This window comes from Hypanus sabinus, chromosome 3 (assembly GCF_030144855.1).
Source record: "Hypanus sabinus isolate sHypSab1 chromosome 3, sHypSab1.hap1, whole genome shotgun sequence".
NCBI lineage: Eukaryota > Metazoa > Chordata > Chondrichthyes > Myliobatiformes > Dasyatidae > Hypanus > Hypanus sabinus.
The window spans coordinates 142,130,488-142,149,018 of NC_082708.1; the positions used below are offsets into that span (position 1 = coordinate 142,130,488).

General features: G+C 41.8%; 1 protein-coding gene across 1 annotated transcript in view; it reads left to right on the top strand.

Annotated features, from left to right (window-relative positions):
* The window catches only part of LOC132391709 (janus kinase and microtubule-interacting protein 1-like), a 236,253-nt gene that overhangs the window by 46,077 nt on the left and 171,645 nt on the right, over positions 1 to 18,531 (top strand). The window contains exon 3 of the mRNA XM_059965260.1: positions 6,363 to 6,453. The gene's annotated coding sequence lies outside the window, so the exon portion shown is untranslated. The remainder of the gene's footprint in view (positions 1 to 6,362; positions 6,454 to 18,531) is intronic.

The following is an 18,531-nucleotide window of genomic DNA, read 5'->3' on the forward strand; positions in this document are numbered from 1 at the left end:
CGTATATGATCAAGATGTAGGCAAACTTTGATCTCTCAACATACCCTTGCACTGCATGTTCTCTGTACCTAACCCTCTATTCTGCATTTGGTTGTGTTTTCCTTTTGTATTAACTTGCAACCTTTGGCATGCAAATCAAAGCTTTCACTGTATCTTGGGACATGGGACAGTAATAAGCCAATTTCTAATTACCAGGACCATGTCAGACTAAATAAATATTGCTGGAATATTAATATTATTAGTTTTATTTCAGAAGCCTCTGTAGGTTCCTGAATTATTTTCTCATTATATAAATATTGTTTGATTTATCGCTGAAAGAAAATTATTTTAATTTATTCAGCAGTGAAGAAATTTGACTCAATGTCAGCATTATATGGTATATCATGCATTAATTAACCAACACATTATTGCTTAGTTAAGAGCTCTTGTGAGTTGCTTTTAAAATTATTCTCAGTATATAAATTGTTGACAAATAGATAAAATTATATGCAGTTAATATATTTTAATGGGGCTGGTCATTTATGGTGGACACTTGACTCGGGTACTAATTGATTTCCAATGCTTATTAAAAAGACTAATGGGATTTGTCTAATGTGGGGTGAGTAGATAAATTGGGTAGTTTCATTTCCATTATTTAGGGCTAATTAAAAAATTAACATTGTTATTACAGAGGATCTTTCTTTTCTGGTCCGCTCACGTCCAGAATTGGTCCTCCAGTTAAACAGAATGCATAGTGTACAGTAGAGTGTTCAGTGTGTCTGAGGGCTGTACCGCTGAAACGGTGCAAGCAGTTTTCTGCATTGTTGGACATCTTTTGTAAACGAGAAGGCAACCAGTTAGGCTAGACAGGCGACTATTATAAAATCTGTAATGCACAATACCTGGACATTCCATATACAATTGGCAGCACAGTCCATTTAATCATAGTCCTCTGTGGGGTACATATCCCTATAGAATTTATTCTCATTTAGCACAATTTAGTCCTGTTAATTAGGACATTCTGATGGATATGAAATCCCTCCACCTTACACAATCCTGAGGTTCATTTTCTTGTAGACATAAATTCAATAACTGTTATAGAATCAATGAAAGCCCACACCAACTGTGCATACAACCACTGTGCAAAAAATAATCATCTGTGCAAATACAAAAAGAAAGAATAATAAATAAATAAATAAACAAGCAAGCAAGCAACTAATATTGAGAACATGAGATGAAGAATCTTTGAAAGCGAGTCCATAGATTGTGGGAACATTTCAGTGAAGGGTCAAGTGAAGCTGAGTGAAGTTCAAGAGAATAATGGTTACTGGGTAATGATTATTACCGTTCCTGAACCTGGTAGTGTGAGTCCTCAGGCAACTTTACTTCCTTCCTGATGGCAGCAGCAAGAAGAGAGCATGGCCTGGGTGGTGGGGGTCCCTGATGATGGATGCTGCTTTCCTGCAAAAATGCACCGTGTAGATGTGCTCAGTGGTGGGGAGGGCTTCACCAGTGATGGACTGGGCTGTATATTCTACTTTTTGTAGGATTTTCCATTCAAGGGCTTTGACATTTCCACACTAGGCTCTGGTGCAGCCAGTCAATTTACTCTCCACCACACATTTGTAATAGTTTGTCAGAGTTTTAGATGCCATGCCGAATCTTCTGCAAGCTCCAAAAGAAGTAAAGGCATTGCTGTACTTTCTCCGTAATTACACTAAAGTGCTGGGCCCTGCACAGATCCTCTGAAATGATAACACCAAGGAATTTAATGTTGTTGACCCTCTCAATCTCTGATCCCCTGATGGGGACTGGCTCATGGATCTCTGGTTTCCTCCTCCTAAGGTCAATAATCAACTTTTTGGTCTTGCTGCCATTGAGCAAGAGGTTGTTGTTGTGGTACCTCTCAGCCAGATTTTCAGTGTCCCTCCGACATGTTGATACATCACCACGACGACAGTGGTATCATCAGCACGGCTAATGGAGCTGTGCTTAGCCACTCATTCATATGTGTACAGTAATAGAGTAGGGGCTAAGCATATATATAGCCTTGTGGTGCATATGTGCTGATGGAGATTATGGAGGAGATGCTGCCAATCCGAACTGACTGGGGTCAGCAACTGAGGAAATCCAGGATCCAGTTGCACAAGGAGATATTGAGGCCAAGGTTTTGAAGCTTGGGGATTATTTTTGAGGGGAGGTTGGTATTGAATGCTGATCTGTAGTCGATAAGGTACATTCTGATGTATGCACCTTTGCTGTCCTGATGTTCCATGGTTGAGTGAAGAGCCAATGAAATGGCAGCTGCTATGGGCCTTTTGTTCTGGTTGGCAAATTGGAATGGATCCATGTCGCTTCTCAGGCAGGAGTTGATGTGTTTCATCGTCAACCTCTCAAACCACTTCATCACAGTGGATGTATGTATAACTGGATGATAGTCATTGAGGCAGATTACCACGCTCTTAGGCACTGGTATAAGCGAAGAATGTTTGAAGCAGGTGAGCACCACAGACTGCTGAAGTGAGAGGTTAACGATCTTAGTGAACACTCCGGCCAGTTGTTCAGCACGGATCTTTAGAACTTGGTCAGGTACCCCCTCTGGGCCGGATGCTTTCCATGGGTTCACCTTCCTGAAGGATGCTTACCTGTCGGCCTTAGAAACAGAAATCACAGGATCATCAGGTGATGTGGAGGTTCCCCATTTTGACAGTCAAATCGAGCATAGAAGTCATTGAGCTTATCTTGAGGTGAAGCTCTGTTGTCACCTATGTTGCCTGATTTTATTTAATAAGATATGATAGCATTCAAACCCTGCCACAGCTCTTAAGCATCCTTCATTGATTCACTTGCCACTTTGCCCATGAGATGGCTTTCTGGAAATCATAGCTAGACCTCTTGCAACTGGCCCTCAACAGGTTGCAGATCTCATGGTTTATCCAGGGCTTTTGGTTGGGGATAACTGATTGGACTGGTTGGGGATTTTTGTGGAGGTACCCTCCTCTACAACTGAGCTGCTGTTGTTAACTGCAGTATTTATTCTGGTGGTTCAGTAAGTTTCTGGTCTATAGTAAACCTCAGGTTATTAATAGTGAGAAACATAGTGATAGTAATGTAATGGAAGGTCAGGTTAGATCCTCTCATTGAAGATGGCCATTGCCTGACACTTCCGTGCAGTAATTATCAGTCCATGCCAGAGTGTTTCCAGTCTTGTTGGTGACTTGTGAATGGAATTGGGCATTGTGAGTTTAGACATTATAGTCGAAGGAAGTTTATTGATGAAGCATTTGAAGATGGTTGGGCCTTGGTGTCCAGAGGAACTTTTGCAGGTATGCACTTGAGCTGAGCTAAGTGATCATCAAAGCCACAACCATCTTCTTTTATACAAGGTATGACTCCAGCTGCTTGGTTTTCCACGGATTCTCTCTTATGCTACATTTAGTTGAACGGTACCATGATATTTAGAGCAGTCAGCCTGACCTCACCTCATGATACATTATTAGAGGAAGCTGTTAGGTCTTGTATTCTGAGCCATAATTAAGCTTAAGAGGATTGTTATCTAACAGTGATGGGGAATTTATAACCCTGGGTTAGTTTTCAACAAAAAGAAAAGAAACATATTGATAAGGAGTTTGATTGACTGTATCTCTCAGCATCTGATATATTTTGACATTACCAGTGGAGTTACAAAGATTTTGGAATTAAGCATCTGTGTTTGTGATTGCCCAGGGGAGCCAAAGGAACCAAATGCACAATGTCAACACACTGAATCCCAAACACAACTATTCATAAATGCTGCTTGACCTAATGAGTTCCTCCAGCATTTTGAGTATGTTACAATAGATCTCCATTTTGCTTTTCCCTTTTAGACAGTTCTCGATGTTTCAATAATTCCAGTATTTGCAATTATGAGTGCCCACTTTGGACGTAAACAGAAGGAAGATGTAGACATTCACCTCCATAATGCTACAGTTAATGTTGGTTGCACAGAAATTTGTCCCAGATTCTCCTGACTGACAGTGTAGCTAAGAAGCACCGTAACTGGTAGAAATACAATGCAATGTTAAATTAGTTATGATGATAACCCAGCTCAAGGGCTTTTGATTAATATTCAAAGATTTGTGTGAGTCTACTGTAAGGAAGTTTGTGCAGTTTGAGTTCTGCATGGATAATAATTCATTTAGACTATATGACCATAAGGCATAGGAGCAGAATTAAACCATTTGGCCCATCGAGTCTACTCATCATGGCTGACTCATTTTTCTCTCAAACCCATCCTCCTGCTTTCTTCCCATATCCTTGTACACCCTGACTAATCAAGAACCAATCAACCTCCGCCTTAAATACACCCAGTGATCTTGTCTTCATAGCAAAAAATTCCACAGATTCACTATCCTCTGGCTAAAAAAAAATTCCTTCTCCACTGTTCTAAGTGGATATCCCTCTATTATGAGGCTGTGTTCTTTGGTCCTAGACTCCCCCTACTATAGGAAGCATCCTCTTTGCATACACTCTATCAAAGCCTTTCAACATTCGATAGGTTTCAATGAGATCAACTCCTCATTCTTCTAAACTCCATCAAGTACAGGCACAGAGCCATCATATGCTCTTCATAGGATAACTTTTTCATTCCCAGAATCATTCTCATGAGCCTCCTCTAAACACTCTCCAATTTCAGCATATCCTTTCTCAGGTAATGAACCCAAAACTCACAGTACTCCAAATGAAGCCTCTTCACTGCCTTAAAAGCCTCATCATTACATTGTTGCTTTTATGTTCTTGTCCTCTCGAAATGAATGCTAACATTGCATTGCTTTCCTCACCACTGACTCAACCTACAAGTTAACTTTAAGGGATTGCTCCAAAATGACTCCCAAGTCCCTTTGCACCTCTGATTTTTCTTCCCATTTAGAAAATAGCTTTTTCTTTCTACCACAGTGCATGACCATACACTTCCCTACACTGTATTCCATCTGCCTCTTCTTTGCCCATTGTCCAAATCTGTTTAAGTCCATCAGCAGCCTCCCTTCTTCCTTAGCGCTAGCTGCCCCTCCACCTACCATCATATCATCCTCAAACTTGGCCACAAAGCCATCAATTCTGTATCCAGATCATTAAAATCATTTTATCACGTACTTCTAAGTACCCTGAATCTTCATCATTAACAATCAACTCCACCATCTTCCCAACCACTGAGGTCAGGCTAACTGGCCTATAATTTCCTCTTTTTTCTGCCTCCCTTTCTTGAAGAGTGGAGTGGCATTTGCAACTTTCCAGTTCACCGTAACCATGTGTGGTGAACTATGTGCCTGTCTGGACACGCCCCCTGCTGACTGCTCCTGTGGCTCCTCCCACAGGCCCCGGTATAAAGGCGATCAAGGTCTGATCCTCTGCCTCATTCTCCAGGATGTAATATGATGGTCACTCACTGCTGGTTCCTTCTTCAGTTAATAAAAGCCGATATCTCGCCTTACGTCTCAGAGTGAGTTATTGATGGTGCATCACCATGCCAGAATCTAATGATTCTTGAAAGGTCGTTACTGATTCCTCCACAATCTCTTCAGATATCTCTTTCCAAACCCTGCACCTGATCCAGCTAACATGATCCTTCAGATTTTTCAGCTTCCTAAGCACTCTCTCTCTAGTAATAGCAACAATACTCACTTCTGCCCCCTGACACTCTCAAACTTCATGCACGCTGCTAGTGTCTTCCACAGTGAAGACTGATGCATTATACTTAAATCAATAAATTCACTATTTCCTTGTCCTCCATTGCTATGTCTCCAACATTATTTTCCAGCAGTCTGATATTTACTCTCGCCTCTCTTTTACTCTTTATATATCTGAATAAGTTCTTGGTATCCTTTTTGATGTTATTGGCTTGTTTACTTTCATATTTTTATCTTTTCCCTCCTTATGGCTTTTTAGTTGCCTTCTGATGATTTTTCAAGCTTCCTAGTCTTCTCACCTCCCATTAATTTTTGCTCTCTTATATGCTTTCTCTTTTGCTTTTGTGTTGACTTTGACCTCCCTTGTCAGCCTGCCTTTAGAAAGCTACTTTTTCTTTGGGATGTATACGTTCTGCACCTTCTGAATTGTTTCCAGGAACTCTGGCATTTTCTGGTCAGCTATCATCCCTGCTAGTGTCACCTTCTACTCGACTTTATTCAGATCCTCTCTCATGCATCTCTAATTCCCTTTACTCCACAGTAATACTGATACTTCTGACTTTTATTTCTCCCTCTCATTTAGGAGTGATTTTTATTCTGTGTGGTCTTTTGTTAAATCAATCAATTGTTCTTTTATTGTTGCCTTTCTACATAATATTTATGGACTTTGCAATTAAGGTTCAGTCAACTGACTAGTGATCCCATATCTTCCTTCAGAAATGAATTTCTAGAGCTGACCATCAGAAGAGAGATCAAATCCTTTGCCTTATCTTGTCCCAGAGAAGTCCGTGGAAGAAGATTGCTTTTGGTAAGTGAAGTTCAGTGTTACCAGACAAAATGATTAGGTGACTTGTATTTGCATTTGCATCGCTGAATATGAGTAAAATGCTCTGTAAAATTGTCATAAAACCAAGCAATTGTATGGGCTCTTTCAATTCTGTAGGACCAGTTAAACTATTTCTGCTTTGGAAATTATTGTAATCACTGCCATGTTAACAATTGTTTCCCTGTAGGGAGGCCTAACCTTGTCTACAATCATTTCTGAATCCATTCCTGTGAAGGATCAAGGCCAGTGTCAGCCCCAAGGCCATTGTGATAACTTAAATGCATTGCAATTTATGTGATTTACAGGCAAACTGTTGGCACCTCTTTCTTCTCTAGATAGCTGCTGCTGGGAGGTCTTAAATCCAAATACTAACCCAAATCCTGGATCAGATAGTTTCAGGCATTTCTAAAATTGTCGTATCAATAATCGTCGCGAGTGTTTATGTTGTTCAGCATTAGATTGTGCTAAGATGAGATCATTAAACATTTTATTGTCACATGCTAATTGTGTGAAATTTCCCTGAAAACCTCTCATTGTCTCTTCATCTTTGATGTGGAGATTATACTGGGGCTCCTGAACAAGTGGGACCTCTCTCCAAGGAGCAACACTTGCAAAATACTCAAGGAACATAGTTTCAGCCCAAACATTGACTGTAGATTTCCCTCTATAGATGCTGCATGGCCTGCTGGGTTCTCCCAGCATTTTGTGTGTGTGTTGCTGCCTCTCTCTAGGTGTTCTCCTCTTTCATCAGGATCTCAAGGGCTGTGCCCAATTCCATGCCTGTTGTTCCATTTTACTGAAGAGTTTTCCTCATTCTGATCAAAGTCCCTCTGGCTTCCAACAGTGATTTGATGCAATAAGGAGTCCTTTAAGAGAGACATACAGTACGTGTCAGATCACTGCAAGCCACTCCACCAGACTCTTGAAACCGCACCCTATTAAGTGAGATGGGAACATCACCAGACAACAAGGCTGGTTCCCATGTGCATTGACATTTTACCCATTATTTACATAACAAATTTACCTCCTTGTTTTGGTACACATTTGCACTCTTCGTAAAATAAATGCACATAATTATTGGGTAGATAGTGAATTATTAATGTGACATTATCCGCTCCATAATTCCTATCTCATCCTGTGACCTTGATCTGAAATAACATGCACATTACTCAGCCATCCCTTCTCTATTTCTTTCTTCTCCCAATGTCAGATCTCAAATTACTTCCTCTGTTAATCTATTGTAACGAGTGGGAATTACTGCAACTGAGGTTTAATAAAGGTGGAACCAGAAAGGGTCCTGGCACTTTAAATCACAACCTAAAGCTAATGTCTCAAAATAATTAAAGCAGTCAGCAGTTCTAGCTATACTTTATCTTAATCTACAGAGTATGCCATTTAATTGGGGACTTTAAATATGTACCTAATATTTCAACCTCGGGCTCATCAAGAATGACTTTGCTGTCATATTCAATTAAAGATTTCTATTGAAGATGGTAGGTCATATTTTCTTCTCTCTCTTAAAGATATGCTATAGATGGTGAATGCTAAATGAATAAACAATCATCAAAGTTAATATTTAAAGGATTCTGGAATTGTTGAAGCAGTCCAAATCTGAAAGGTGTAACTAAATTATTATTGATCAAAAATTATGCATGTACGCTAACATGATCAGTTTAATCTCATCCTCCACATTCACAGAGATAATATGCAGACTCCAAATGGAGAGAACTAGTGTGAGGTCAGGGGTTTAACCTGGCTTGCTGAAGCTGTGAGGCAGCATCTCTGTTAACTGCATCACACTGCTGAGCATAGGCTGACCTGATCTGAACTTGCGTTTTCTGTTAGAATATACAACTGACCTGACTTGACCAGGCAGACACACTTAGTCTTGTACTCTTTGGTAAGGCCGAGTTCCGAAATACGGAGTTCAGCCCTCCAGGGGAAGAATGAAGTTTTATTGATTTAGGGAAGAAGATGGCACCAGCAAACAACACAGCCAATGGCAACATCCCTTCAGATGGCTCACAAAACCATTATTTTCATTTCTTTTACATCTTTCTGCTTCAAATGGGGTTCTGCTACTGTGGGAGGCTGTGATCTACATTTTGGTGGTGTGTTCTCAGGCTGATTGAGCGATCTGGTGCTTTGCTGACTCCGAGTGAGTTCAGGGAGGCCTAGAGCAAAGTGTGCGACCTCGAGGCCAAGAAGCCTGGAGCTGGGGTGTGAGCCCATGTTCAAATCAATTTCTCACCATCCTGCCAATTAAAGCATGAAGGAAGATTGAAAATGATCAAGGATGAGAGAGGAAGGCAGGCAGGTGTTCAGCATTGTCTACCTGTGTTTGAATGGTCTCTCTCTCTCTCCCCCCGCTCCCTTGCTTGTTACTTCCAGAGGAATATCCCTGCATTTCTCTCTCCCCTTCACTCTGGGAGTGAGTGCCAAAGTCTTGGGACTTGGGCAAGGTTTTAATCAATGTCCTTTGTGGATTGGATTCTGTAGTTCACATTATGATGTGTTTCTGGTGTCTGGTCACTTTTTTTTGTTACTATTTTGTGCTGTTTTGATTGGGGCGGACTGGATCTGCTGGCTGAGTTAATGAACGACACAGTGCTAGATTGAATTAAACTGAGCTAAACTGAATATGTACGTACCTTTCGACGACTTTAGGTGTTTTATATTCTGTCTTTTTCACTAATTTTTGTTTCCATTTGCATGATTAGTTTTTTTTTGCATTGGGGTTTGATGTTTTTCTTTGTTTCTTGGCTGTCTGTGGTAAGCTGAATCTCAGGGTTGTATACTGCATACCTACTTTGAAAGTAAGTGTACTTTGAATGTTTGAAAAAGAGGTATTACCACTTGGTGGCTCAAAGCATATTTGCAACCAGATGGATATCTTTTCATGAATGTCATTCAGCTGAATACTGAAGGCATGGGGTCACATGATACCCTGTTTCATATAGAATTCCTCATAACCGTGGGCTCATCAATGTAAATGGGCTTAAAGGGCATACAAAGCTTGGGTGTGTATAACCAAGAGTGAACTTGCCTGGGGAGGTCTTAATCCTGGGGTCCAGCATTCAGACTGCATCAGGAGATGATCTTTAAGATAAATATATGATTCTTGTTTTCCCAAGGTCATGCCACCCACCGTAAAAGTAGATTTGATTCTGAGCTCACTCTCAAACATCAAACCATTGCAAACCTCCCCAGCTCCCATTACCTGATCTAGTCTGGAGGATCACTCATTCGACTGATAGATCTTCTCTACATCAGAGGTTCTCTTTGCCCTCGTTATCATCTGTGCACTCTGCTTTTGCAGATAGGGTTACGCAGGGGTATTGTACCCGAATTCTTATCATGGCTCGTTGATTAAAACCAGTATTGATCACATCCCTCACAGCCTATATAACACACTATACCAGTTGTTGTAAAGTTTCTTGACCAACTGGGTTACACTGATTCAATGTGGTTATAAATTCCTACCACATACTTTGGTAACGTAGGTTTAGTTGAAAAATGGAGTCTTATATCAGGAGGAATTGTGTGTGGGATATAACACAGGATGGGCTCCAACTGGTGAATGATATCTGCAGATATCTGTCTCACAACAGACTGGCAATTGAGTTACAGTTTGTGCTGCTGGGCTTCTATGTGATTCTGCATAGCTTTGAACTAGGCAATTCGCTGTGTTTTACATTGAAAGCATTTTCTTGTAAGATGAAGAATGAGTCACGTACCTTGCTTAACTTATTGTTGGTTTATTCAAATCCATTTAAATAGGTGGATGGAATTAATTGGTACAACATGGAACGCACACAAAATGCTGAAGGAACTCAGCAAGTTCGGCAGCTTCGATAGAAGTGAATAAATAGTTGACATTTCAGGCCATCAGGACTGGAAAGGAAAGTGAAGGAGCCAAATAAGAAAGTGGGAAGAGGGGAAAAAGTACATGTTGGAAGATGACAGGTGAAAGCAGGTGAGGGGGTTGGTAGATGGATGATAGATAGATGGGGTGATAGATAAGGACAAGAGGAACCCTATCCCTATCCCTGTTATCCCTGCTAAGATGATAGGGTGAGTGCAGATGTGCAAGAATTGGGGGAGATGTGCGAGAGGGAAGCATTGATGGTGGTGGAAAGGAAATCCTATTCATTGAAGGAGAACCTTTCAGATGTTCTAGAATGGAAAGCCTCATCCTGAGAATAGATGTGCCAGAGATGGAGGAACAGAGAAAAGGAAATAGCATTGTTACAAGTGACAGGGTGGGAAGAGGTATAATCAAGTTAGGTGTGAGAGTCAGTAGGTTTGTCGAAAATATCAGAAGATAGTCTATCTCTAGAGTTGGACACAAGAGATAAAGAAGAGAGAGATGTCAGAGATGGACATTTAGAAAGTCAGAACAACATTTAACATTATTAAATGCTCCACTGACTTTCTAAATTATCATCCATGTTAGGCAAGAATCACTAGACGTGCAAAGTAATTAGTAAACTAGTGCTGCATGTGTAAAATCATGGAAATGAGAGTTTGGTGGTTAAACTGACTCAGTACAACTGAATCTCAAAGTTTCCTTTGAAATTTGAGCAAAATTCTCAATTCCCTTATCCAGTGCCAACCAATTAATGCATTTTTCAAAGTATAAATTTCTCAGTTTTCAAAGCTGTTGAATCATTTAATAATAAATAATTAATTGAGCTGGTAGCATTTTTAAAATATTAATCAATCTCTCTGCAATAGAGATTTTGAAGAAAATGAGCCACAAGGTAATAAAACATGAATAAACAATTAATATTGTCCTCCAATAGGAACAAAGGGAGTATACCAACTTCATTCTAAGGGAGGCAGACCTTTTCCTTCTCGCATGCAATTGTTTGGGCAGGTGGAAGATCAGCTAAGTGCCTTTAACTGAGACTGCATGGACTGACCTTGTTCCACCACAGAAGGATCATTCAAACCAAGAATTCTGGTTTAGCAGACCCGCAGTGTCAATGTAGATGGAAACAGAGTTAACATTTCAGGTCAATAATGATTCATTAGAACTGTTAATTTTGTTTCCTCTCCACTGATGCTGCCTGACCAGCCGAGTATTTCCAGCATTTCTCCTTTTACTTTGTTCTCTGATTAATGTGGTTGTAATCATAGCTGGGAATTTTTATTTTTTTCCTGACATATAGTAGGCAGCCACATTTTTCTTGAACCATTCCCAAATTTTCTAGGTTGATTAGATTTACATGGGAATCCAAACCTGGAACCTCCATTCCCAGATCCTATAATAGAGCATGGATTGTGTACAGAACCAGTATGCTCCTCAAAATCTGATCAATGTTTTTAAGGGTTCCCTCCATTACTATTTCAGTGACATCAGCAGCATCATTAATGAAAGGTGTTCGCTGTGCATTTGCCATGTTCATAAGACAACACTTTAACCAGGCCAAGTGACAGGCATCTTACTGACATATTTACTGGCATCATGGTCTGGTGTGGCAATTTGAATGCATGGGAATGTATGAAGCTGCAGTGAGCTGTAAACTCAGTCCAATATACCACTGGCACTTCCCTCCCCACCATCGGCAATGTCTGCAGATCACCTTCCTGTAGCTACCTTTGGAAAGAAGGCACAAAAGCCTGAAGTCGCACAGCACCAGGTTCAAGAACAGCTACTTCCCTTCAGCGGTTGGGTTCTTGAACCACATTGCATAATCCTAATCACTACCCCAGTGGAGCAACACTATGACAACTTTGCTCTACAAAGGATTTATTTTTGGTTTTAATTGCGCTTTTTCTTGTATTATTTTTGCATAAGTTTGCATGAGTGTTTTGTATTTTAATTTGCTTCTAATTTGCTCTTTGTGGGGAATTGCTGCACTCAGTGTTCCCGGAGTTCATCCTTGAATGCTGCTGTAAGTTTTTCATTACACTTGTGACTCCATGCACTTTTGCAAATGTCAGTAAACTTGATTTTGGAGTAAGCAAAGCCACGTATTGTGTTAGCTTTGTTTTCAAGTACAATCGAAGGGCAAATGGTCATTTTCTCCAATATACTGGTGATGTTATTGACATATCAACTCAGATCAAGGGTGATCTCTGGGTATTTTGGTATTAGGTTGTGGGTAGTAAGTTTGCATCCATAACTGTATGTGGAATTTCAACTATTTCCATTTCTCGGGTAGTTTCTATCAAAGGCTTCATTTTTGGAAATGGGTTTCGAGTAATACTATAGATTCCCATCAGCAATATATACACTGTAAGACATAGATTATGCAGATGATTACCTGGGTTGCCAGGGTGATGGTGGAAAAAAGGTTCATGGTAAAAATGTCACTGTGGAGTTGCAACCTGAAAATAGTTACTCTGTAATTTGTTCAGCAATGTCCCTAGAAAAAAAGTTCTTTCTAACAGGCAGAGGTCAGAGGATCTCACCACTCAAGGAGGTTAGAACATTGGTAGGAAACTGGTATGATACGATTCCATGATAATTTATCTTCCAAAATTTTCTTTCTGCAAGCCTTCCAGACTACTAAACTCACACAAGGTGGGTACCCAAGGAAAGCTTATAGAGTTCTGTATGTTCACATAGGATCTAACTCCTTGGCAAAAGTTCCTTGAAAACCAAGAGAAATGCCATTAAAATGCAAAATTGATGTCAAAATTCTACAGATTATGATTTCTTGAAAGCTAAGTTTTCTGCATAATTACTCATAGATCACACGTACTTTGAGATTGAGAGATTTCTTCTATCTTGTGTATGCTACATTGCAGCATTCTGATTTACTACCATTCTAATTTGCTGTTTGTGGGGGACTGCTGCACTCAGTGTTCCCAAAGTTTATCTACAAGCAAACAATCTTACTCTTTTAACAGGGGAGCTCCTGAAGATGTGAAAACAGCGTGAACACAAATATCACTTTGACCAGAATGCTGGAAAATTTGCACATTTTTACTGTCTGGGTTTAGCTTCTTTACATTTAAGCTCCAACACCATTGCAGTAGAAGTCAATGTGTCATTAAATTGCTGGTGTGCCTGCATGTTTATTTCCAGCACAACCAGATCCCATGGTAGACCAGAACTTCATGCCTTCTCTTGTGGGCATTTAGATCCACTGAACAACAACCAGACAACATGGACTTAATCTTTGCAAAATCGGTTCTAACAAGAGTGAAGTAAACTTGACACATAATTTACAGTGATATAATTATGACAGTCATTTTATTTACATTGTAGTTATCTCTGGGACACAACTATGTACTTCACATGCTTTGAGTTACTTTGATATACCAATACTGTTGCTGTGCAGACAGACATTGGAAACACTTCATATGAAGCGAATTGCCACAGACACCAAACTAAAAGAGCAATAACATGGAGTGTGGAAAGTTGGGCTAGACAAATGGACAGCTGCAAATCTACAAAGGTTTCCATGACCTATGGGCAGTTGTGCATGAAAGTCACACTTTGAAGAATAACACACAGGTTCAAAAGACTTAAGAACAAAAGGTTTCCAAATCAGTTCTTATGGTAAAGCTTATTGTAACCAGCATTCCAAAATACAAGTAAAGCACTCTTCCATTCACGCAAGAGTAACAATCAATGAATGTGAAGGTTTGATCTCTATCTGTTATAAGAATTCTACAAGCTCCAGAGAAATTAACAAGTGATCCATTACCTGACTCCAATTCATGAGGATCTCCCTGAGAGAATGTTGATGAATTTATTTCTTGTATTGTGAAGTAAAATGACTTAAAGCCATTTAGGAAATATGGCTGTGTAGGGACAAAAGCTAGTGGGTTACAGCAGCTTGCTGTGTTCTCAGAGTTTCATAACGCAGGAATCGTGATGTATTGTAAACATAAGTAACTGCAGCCTTACTGCTGAATACAGATGAACATGATTTATAATCACAGTGTGGTAGTACAGCTACTAAACTGGCACTCAGCACCACTGATCCAGAATTCGCTGATCATTGAATTCAAATTTGTAAAAATGTTGGTTTTCATAAGAGTAACTGTGAAACTATCCAAATGTTTATAAACCCCTTCTGGTTCACTAATGTACTTCAGCGAAAGAGAATTTCTGTCCTTCCATTGTCTAGCCTATATGACTCCAGAGCCACTGATATGCTAACTGACAAAACTCCTCAACGACTGATGCCATAACATCTGTCACGCACCTGGCCCTGATCCACCTAGAAAACAAGGACCTTGTATCAGAATGCTGTTTCAGAATTTCAGTTCAGCATTCAACACCATTGTCCTAGAGACCTCTGTGAACAAATTCCCACTCTTCAGTCTAACTACACCACTGTGCAACTGGGTGTTGTACTTCCTAACCAACACACCTCAGATAGTCAGATACACAGTCGCTCCTCTCTGGCCATAATTCTCCATACGAGTGCCCCCCAGGGCTGTGTGCTGATCCCATTGCTGTACACTCTGCACGGCCGTACACCTGAGTAATCACATTATCATGTTCGCCAGTGACATGTTAGTGGCGGGTCTCAATGGTAGCAATGACGAGGTGGCCTACAGATACGACGTTGTGTAATCACATCGAGGCCTGGTGCCAGTCAAGTAACCTCTTCTTCAATGTCAACAAGACAAAGGAGATGGTTATTGACTTCAGGGGAACTCACACTACCCTTTACATCAGCAGCAAAGCAGTGAAAACTGAGCAGTCTCGAAACTCCTGAGAGAGCACATCTTGCATACCTCAAGATACCAGACCACATTCTACACAATCAAGAAAGCTCATCAATGCCTTTACTTTCCAAGGCTAAAGACAGCTGATTATGCACATCTAAACACATGTCATCCTACAGATGCACAGTCAAGAGCATCCGAACAAACTGCATCACTGAATGGTAGAGAAACTGCACTGTGCCAGATAGGGAGGCTCTACCACAGGCAGTCCCACTGCCCAATGCATCAACGCACCAGCCTACCCACCATCAAGTACGTATATACAGAGAGCTGCTGTAAAAAAGGTGCGGGTAACAGAGGTTCATGTAGGGAAACACCTATCTAGTAATCACATGCCATTGGTTTTAGATAATAGGTCTTGTTTGCGAGTTGAAATTCTAAACTGGAGAAAAGCCAATTTTTATAGTATCAGAAAGGGTCTGGCAAGTGTAGAACGGGACAGCCTTTTTTCCGGCAAAGGTGTACTTGGTGAGTGGGAGGCCGTCAAAAGTGAAATTTTGAGAGGACAAATCTTGTATGTGCTTGTCAGAAAAAAAGGTAAAGATAACAGGTGTAGGGAACCTTGGTTTTCAAATGATAAAGAGGTCCTGGTTAAGGGGGAAAAAGAAGGAAGTGCATAGCAGGTACTATATAGGCCAGTAGGAACAAATGAGGTGCTTGTGGAGTCGAAGAAATGCAAAGGTACACTTGAGAAAGAAATCAGGAGGGCAAAAAGAATCAATCTGTGTAAGCTACTGTATGTAATTATTGTGCTTTTGATAATTGTATTCTTTATCTTATTATGTTTTTTGTGTTGCTTCAGATTCAGGTTACAATTATTACATTCTCCTTTATACTGGAAATGACATTAAACAATCATGAGATTTAAATCTCAGTTCAAAGGCAAACAGGAATGGACAGTAAATGTCAATATTGCGAGTGATAACTCAGTTTTATAACAAATAAAACAAGATCATGATAATTCATCGCAACACACAGAATTGGAGAAGCTTAGCATGTCAGGCAGCATCTTTGGAGGGATTAGGATATGAGTTCAATGTCGCCCCAAGGCCGTAGGCTGCAAAGATTCAGCATGTGTTTTTTTAAACAGTGAATGAAGTTACAATTGTAAGAATCCTGGGATGTTAAAGACAGAAGGTCTTTTGCATATCAGGTTATTTGAAAGAATCATCAAATTAGTTCCACTCCCTGAAGTTCTCTGCATTTTTCCCCCTTTTTAAATGTATACTCAAGTCTATTTTGAGAATTGAATTTGCTTTTGACACACTTGCAATGATTACATCCCAATCTCACCATTTCTTTGTGTAATTCAGCCAACTAGGGATTATTTTGTCAAACCAAGAGTTTTGCTTCACAAGTAATAACATTATTAATTTCACTGTGATTACAGGTTCTTAGCCCAGTGCACAAAGCAGAATAAGAGCAATTGAACAATGATGGAATTAGATTTGTCAGTAGAGTAGTGATGAAAAGATGATTACTATTTAAGAACCAATGTTGGAATAGTGATAGAACCCCTTAGTTGCAAGAGGAGTCTGGGAGCACATCTCTTGTATCTTTATTCAGTGTGGTGAATTACATATACCTGTCTGGACATGCCCCTCTGCTGACTGCTGCTGTGGCTCCTCCCACAGACCCCTGTATAAAGGCAATTGGAGGCACTGCTCCTCCCTCAGTCTCCGAGATGCCGTGCTCCGTTTTGCTGCTAATAAAAGCCTATCGTTCACCTCCTGTTTCCGAGAGTTATTGATGGTGCATCAATTTTATTAGCAGCAATTTTAAAACATGGAGAGCACTTTACGACCAGACAGATTCGATCTCGACCCACAATCCCAGGAAGCCGGCAACACTTTCGAACTCTGGCTAGCACGCTTCGAATCGTACCTGGAGGAGATTCATGTGACCGACCCTGCCACGATGCACAGGGTTCTCCTCTCCAGAGTCAGTGCAAGGGTATACTCGATGATTAGGGACCAAACGGACTACCAGGGTGCGATGGATGCCCTCAAAAGACAATACCAGTGGCTGGTGAACATCGTCTACCAAGACGTTGCTTAGCGACACGGCGGCAGTGGGCCGGCGAGTCGAGCGCTGGGTTTGTCCGGGCCCTACAGACACTTGTGCGGGCCTGCGACTGCAGGGGACTGACGGCGGAACAGCATGCGGAGATGCTAGTAAGAGACGCCTTTGTTATGGGGATCAGGTCAATATACGTGCGCCAGCGGCTGCTGGAACACGCCGATCTTACCTTAAATTCGGCGATCGAACTGGCAGACATGCTGGAGGCCACTCTGCACGATGCTGACGCTGTCCAGGTGCGTGATCTCCCACCGGCCTTGTGGACGCTGCAGACCCTGCCACCCGCCGGTGAATCGACCTCAGCTGCTGCCAGTCGCTAGCCTGTGAAATCCCTGAAATCCTCCGGCTGCTGCAAGTCACAAGTCTGTGCGTCCGTGAAGTCCCCGCAACCCGCCGGTGAGTCGACCACAGCTGCTGCCAGTCGCAAGTCCACGCAGTGTTACTTCTGCGGATTCGAAAAGCACCCCGGAAAACACTGCCCGGCCTGAGAAGCTACCTGCTCCAGCTGCGGAAAGAAGGGCCATTTCGCCAAGGCCTGTAAGTCCAAACCACGAGCGGGGTCGAGCATCACCACGTGCAAGGCATGGGGGTCGCCATCTTGGTCGCCGCCATCTTGCCTGCCCGCCTTGTGCGAGGCATGGGGGCGGCCATCTTTGTCGGCGCTACCTCATCCCGCCTCCGACCCACGGGTGCTTACTGGGCACCAAGACGGTGTTTCAACTCTGGCCTCCGTGACCCTCGACCAAAGCGCTCCACACCAGCTCGCAAGGTCAATGATGGACATCCTGGTGGAGGGGCACAGGACTAGCTGCCTATTTGACACTGAGAGTTTTATTCACCCGGACAAGGTGCAACGCTGCGGACTCGTGACACAGCCGGTAAGCCAGAGGGTCACCATGGCTTCTGGATCGCATTCCACAGACATCTGGGGGGGGGGGGGGGGGGTTGTGTAGCGACATTGGTGGTGCAGGGCACAGAATATCAGAACTTTGCATTACTGGTCATGCCTCAACTGTGTGCCCCTGTGATATTGGGGCTGGACTTCCAGAGCCACCTGAAAAGTGTGACAGTGGAGTATGACGGGCCCCTCCCACCAATCACTGTCAGAAATCCTCAGTTTTGTGGGACTTCATCATATACCCCGCTACTGACCACACACACACACACCGACCCGCACATCCCACCCAGCACCATGCCGACAGCTGCGCTACTGACACCACTTGCAGCCTCTCCACCCTCAAGATCCCTCCCCCACCGCTCGCCAACCTGACCCCCAACTGTAAA